The 6507-nt window shown below is 45.2% G+C and overlaps 1 protein-coding gene across 1 annotated transcript in view; it reads right to left on the reverse strand.

The window, feature by feature from the left end:
- Nucleotides 1-6507, reverse strand: part of LOC106807550 (glutamate-gated chloride channel-like) — a 63655-nt gene that overhangs the window by 54572 nt on the left and 2576 nt on the right. The window lies entirely within an intron of this gene.

Raw genomic sequence — 6507 nt, forward strand, 5'->3', positions numbered from 1 at the left:
AGAGAGAGAGAGAGAGAGAGAGAGAGAGAGAGAGAGAGAGAGAGAGAGAGAGAGAGAGAGAGAGAGAGAGCGCGCGCGAGCGAGAGAGAATGAGATAGAGAGAGAGATAGAGATGTGTAGAAATAGACAGAGTGAGCGAAAGAACAACATTGGGAGTTGCAATATGAATCGGGAAATCACTAAAAGCGTTAAGCATTGGTGTAACTCAATCTAACGTTCTAGTCTATAAATCGTCGTAGACGTAACATAATACACTATATGTCGTGAAATAGTGCACCATGCGATAGGTCGGTCGCTGATGCGCAAACATAGCCGGTTATCGATGCTGTCGGTCGCGGACATACACGTAATTTATCACACGCTCTTTAGATTGGCACCGAGTTTGCATTACAATTACGTCCCCCGCATTAATTCTGTAAACACCACATGCGTGGAAACATGACGTGGTATACGCGTGAAATGTACCAACCTGTGTGAAGTGGAGTCGCAATAACAAAGATACATTAGCATTGCACACTTGGAATATAGTGCTGTGTCATGGATTGACATATACTTAGTAATAATAAATTAGGTTTACATTTCCATGACTATAAAGGTGACGAAACATTGCTTATATGGTGATATATGTCTTATTATGAATAATTATGATAAACAAACATGATTAATCTTGCTGATTTACCTCCGATACTGTGTATCACTATATATCCGTGAGCTTGCCTATTTAATTGTAAAATAAAAAGTTATAAAAAATTAAATTTTGACGCAAACTTAATCTGCTCTTGTATTTTCTGTGTTTGCAGATGTCGGATGCCCAGGACACGCCCAACGACAAACTTACGGGAAACGAAGCTGTCGCCAACCAGGCAAACGGCGTGGCCCCAGTCGTAGAGGAGAAGCGCCACCTGGGTTCACTCGCCAAGGCTGGCTACCACCTTCCTGTGGAGCCACTGTACGTGAACTACAAGCGTAACCTGGCTTCTCTCGCGCGAAGTAACCAGCTGCCACAGTTCTACATGCACAGCTACGGCAAGCGCGAATACGACTACGGGCTCGGTGACGACCTTGACGAGGAGAGCATAGAAAAGCGCCATCTTGGATCGCTGGCTAGAAGTGGGAACCTGCCCGACTTCTTGCTGCACAAGCGCGATGTCGAAGAGCCCGCCGACATGTACTACAGTCCCGTGGAGATGGAAAAGCGCCACCTGGGTTCACTCGCCAGAGGCGGGCACATGCCGTCGTTCTTGATCGGGACGAAACGGTACGATGACGTCACTACGGACTTTGGAGCGCACGACGACGACGCCGAGGTGGACAAGCGTCATCTAGGGTCGCTCGCGCGGAGTAAAGGCCTGCCAAAATCTTGGGGCTACAGACCTAAGAAGGACGATTCATACGAGGATGGGGATAACGAACAAGACAAGCGCAACTTGGCATCGTTGGCTCGAAGCGGATCCATGCCGTGGACGGGGAGCAACACCCCCGAGAGAAGAGATGATGACGGCTTTTATGGGGATGATTTGGGCGAGCCCGAGAAACGCCATCTTGGGTCCATCGCCAGAAATGGTGGATTAGGAAGCTTCTATCGCAGCAAGCCAAAGAAAGATTACCTCAATAACGCAGATGAAGCCCTTGATGATGAGGAGGTCGAGAAGCGTCACCTAGGCGCGTTGGCAAAAAGTAATAGATTGCCATCGTTTCTGACAGGGGCAATGCCGAAGAGAGATGAGAGTGAAGAAGACGAATTTGATCCCGAGAAGAGAAATCTAGCTTCACTAGCTCGATCAGGATATGGATATCCCGGACACGAGACCTCACGCATCGACAAGAAACATATTGGCTCCCTTGCTAGACTGGGCAAGCTGCCATCATTCTACAGCCAACAGGCCTCAGAGTTTGAAACACCGGACAAGAAACATATTGGCTCTCTTGCTAGACTGGGCAAGTTACCTTCGTTCTACACCCAACAGGCCTCAGAATTTGAGACACCGGACAAGAAGCACATTGGCTCTCTCGCCAGAGGAGGCCACTGGCCGTTTGGCAAGAGAAACAAGAACGCTGTCGCTGCCGACGAAAACACTGACGCATCTGATGACGGAAACTACAGCCGACGGAAACGCAATATCGCGTCGATCGCGCGGTACGGCAGCTTCCCGTTTGGCCTGACCTACGCCGACCACGACGACGACGACCACGACGAATATCGCGTCGATCGCGCGGTACGGCAGCTTCCCGTTTGGCCTGACCTACGCCGACCACGACGACGACGACGCCGTCATGAGCGATCGCTTCTACGCCGACAAGCGAACGATAGCCTCCCTGGCGCGACACGGGGGCTGGTGGCCGAAGCGCCTAAGCTCCTACCATCACGCCGGCCTGGCGCGCAGCCACAGCAAATATGACAAGTAATAAACACTCTGTCCGCAACCTGAGGGTCACAGCATGACGTCCGCGGCATGGCGCTGCGGTCGTACGAGGGCGAGACAAGGTGTTTATCATTTGACATATTTACGCGGCTCCTCGTCGAGCGGCGCGGCACATCGCGTTGGGTTTATTTATTATTCATACCTAAAAATTGGGTGAGCAATAAACGGACAGCCTGATCCCTATTAGAGGTATTTACTTTTGTAAATAAGGCCGCAGTTGTGGTAGACGTAGATGATCACATCACAGAAAATCGGTTGAAATAGTTACTCGCTATTTAGTAACGGTCTGGGTGCGATCGAGGCATATCAAATTGTAAAAGAGAAGATGAGCTGTCAGTTTTAGCTGATTCTATATGTGCCCTGTCACATTAGATGTGATAATATAGGTTTTACGTTATTGATTCATTGATAGGTTGGTATTAGATTTCAAGTAGGCTAGTGAAACATATACGACCTACAAACAATGCAATTTTTATTGATTTTTATGTTATCCTGCGCTCTTCCGTTACACTTGAGCCTATATTCGTCTCAACCACACACTCTCCCCCCCCCCTCTCTCTCTCTCTCTCTCTCTCCTTTCCTCTCGCTCTCCTGCTCGGCTTCTCTCTCATTCATCTCTTCTCCCTCTCTCTCTTCTCTCAAATCTCTCTCCACTCTCGGTCTCTCTCTCTCTCTCAGATCTCGTCTCTCTCTCGATGCTCTGCTCTCGTCAGCCGAAGGAAATCTCCTCTCTCTCTCATTGCTCGTTTGTCTCTCTCTTTTCTCTCGCTGCAGCTTTCTCTCTCTTTTTCTCCGCGGTTCGCGCTATCATGCATTGCCTCTCCTCTCTCATCTACTGCTCGTCTCTCTCTCTCTCCCTGTTCACTCCACCTCTCGCTTTCTTCTTCTTCATTCTTCTTCATATCTCTTGTTCTTCTCCCCATCTCTATCTTGCTCGTTCACTCGCTCTCTCGCTTTCATGCAATCGCAAAATTAGTAAATCGACTGTAACCAATTTTTGTGTCCTAGATACTACCAATTTTTGTAGCTGTAACAATGCGTAGATCTCGTGTGTGTGCGACTGCTCGCCTAAGCCTGCTAACATACTTTTGCCAAATGAGTAACGACAAACGCATGGAAATTCTCCCGATGTGCGTTGTAAGTGTTACGCGTACGTGCATGCGTGCGAGAGTGCGTGCGTAATTTTATGAAGAGATAGGACTATCACTCTAGAAGATGGAACTGCAAAAATCAAGTTCAAAAGCGGATTTCCGTATTTTTCGTTCAATCAATCTCCCGGATAACTTTGATGCGCCGGTGTTACGAAGTATCCCCATTACTGGCTGCCAGTCCCGCCAGTGCTTCAGACTAATCAGCTATATCGTACATCAAACGAAAATGAACAAATTGAGTTAGAAACTAACAAACATGCACGCGGGAGTCTCCTTGCCGAATATCTACATGACAATGTACCGCTCGCCGAAACGAATACTATATATATATAACCACTAGGAGATGTTTTCATTCGTAGTTAAAGTCAACTAGTTAATAAAATCGATGCCGGCTCGACGGTCCGTCACTCGGAAAAGTCAATTGATGAAATTCGCGATGTTTTCCCTCTTCTACATTCAGGGGGAATGTTGCTGCCGCCTGCCATCGCAACGCCATCTGTCGGACACATACAATGCAATCATAGATTTCCGTTCGTGTATGAGTCCCGACATGAGTATTATGTTATGATAGATCAAAACGAGTAAGGCCCATCACGAATTATCAAGTACCATATCAGAAATGCAATATGTAAACAAATATTCGAAATCGTAGCCATGTATTTACTGAGAAATTACAATAAACGTTGGTTGAAACACGTGTAGTTTGGCATAAGCAACATAATATATAGCAAACAACGTGGTAATTAATATATTGTGAAATATTTTGCAAGGGTGTACTCGAAATGAGGCAAGCGCGAATGGCCAGATAAATATTCATATACTACTTGTCTACTACACATATCACACGCACACATACGTTTGGCTGATAGATGTAGATAGTTAGGGTGAAAGATATGACATCGGAGAGAAACTCGTAGGTTAGTGACGGTGCTGAATAAAAAAAGAGAGAGTATAAGAGCTATAGGGAGAGGATTGGGGAGGAAGGGCGAAGGGATAACATCTAACACAGGAGTAAGCTGACACACAGACACACACGCACGCAGGCACACACACGCACTCACGCACATGCACGCACGCGCGCGCATATATATATATATTCTCAGAAAGCTAATTCGTTAGTAATCGTTTAGACTAAGTATGTTTTTATGCACTGAACTGACTATCCACACCGATGAAATTATTGCATTTGCGTCATTCCCAGGGGCGGATAAGCGATAGACACCCTGATAGACACAGTTTCCTTTATAGGGGATACTTGGTGTATATCAGACGGGAAATGTGACACTAGTAAACAGGAATAATTATTAAATCCACTTGAACGCACCTGGATATATGAAGCAGCACCATATACCCGTATTTATTCAACTGAAGCAATAGACCCGCATGGGACTAACAACCCGCATAGGCGGAGGCGATACACCGTCGCAATTATCCAATTCGCGTCACTATGTGTCGCGTCGGTATGTGTCGCGTCAGTATGTGTCGCGTCGGTATGTGTCGCATCAGAATGTGCCAACCTCTCCTGGCTGATTAACTTTCCTCTGAGCTGCGTATTCGTCACAAACATTTTCGTTAAATATATTGCCACATATTATCATGCACACCACATACAAAGGAAACAATCAGAAGTAGTTAATAGGGAACTACTATTATCTACTTCTGATACAATCATAATAAGATACAATGATGTAAACATTAAATATAATAGGTAATAACCACACGCTTTTACACTAGAATGGTATAGGATTCGACTTTGGTAGGAGGCTATTTTCTCTGCTAAAATTGAGGTTATGACAATTCGTAACTCACAACCTATCCACAACTCACAACTCACAGCTATACCATAAAGTATTATACACTCACGACCCGTAGGTCATCCATGACGCACTAGCCACTGAAAACTCACACGTCACTCATAACACACCACCACGTTACGCTGGCAAATCAAGAGAGACATGATACAAGATTGCGTGGCACAGCTTTGCTGTTGATCCTAAGCGCTGCGCGCGGATTAGACGCGCAGTTCCGCGGGATATGCGCACGCGACCGCGGGGATGTTCAAGTATGAAGCGCTGTCCGCAGTGGAGACGTGCGCCAAATTCGAGGCCCGGCGCACGTCTCCACAGCGGTCAGCGGATGGTCTGTCGTTTTAGAAGATGACAATGATTATATATTGACGATATTGTAGAAATTGGAGATTATAAAACCGTAACAAAAATTGGTCAGTCATTCTCCAGATTTATTAGCTGAATCAAAAAGATTCGAATTTAATATGAACAAAACATATGTCCCGACAAGACACCCACAAACACATGAATAAATTGTGTTTAAATACATACACATAATCGGAGGAAAATGAACAGAGTCACGAAATACGAAAACCAGACATGAATTACTAGGTTAACATGACCTCGAACTATATCTAGAACGAAATGTAATTAAATAGACCATGTCGGCTGTTGTCATAATAACTTGTCATTTGATTAAAGTTTCGATGCTGGTTCGGTACTAAATAATACAGATAACACTAACACACATTACCCACTAATTATCGAAGCTGAATTTCATGTTACTGTCTGCGGGTAAGATATCGTAAATCTTGATAGGTATATATATACAGAGGGAAGCGCACACATTGAGTAGTCGAATTTTCGAATTGACAACACTGGCCTGGATCTCACGCTGCTGTTTAGGTAAGTCAGTAGACTTAGTACCCTAGAATATCCTATTTAGTTAAATCTATTTTTGAAGAGCTAGTACTATTATAAATTAAAGCTGGTAGTAATTTTGCAATGTTTAAATCAAATTGCTAAACTTATCGTGTAAATGTATGGCTGTATTTCGTTCGTGGTTAACAGTGAACATGTGTGTGTGTGTGTGTGTGTGTGTGTGTGTGTGTGTGTGTGTGTGTGTGTGTGTTTGTGTGTGGGTGT

The sequence above is a fragment of the Priapulus caudatus genome, unplaced genomic scaffold (assembly GCF_000485595.1).
Source record: "Priapulus caudatus unplaced genomic scaffold, Priapulus_caudatus-5.0.1 Scaffold11, whole genome shotgun sequence".
In the NCBI taxonomy this organism is placed as follows: Eukaryota; Metazoa; Priapulida; class Priapulimorpha; order Priapulimorphida; family Priapulidae; genus Priapulus; species Priapulus caudatus.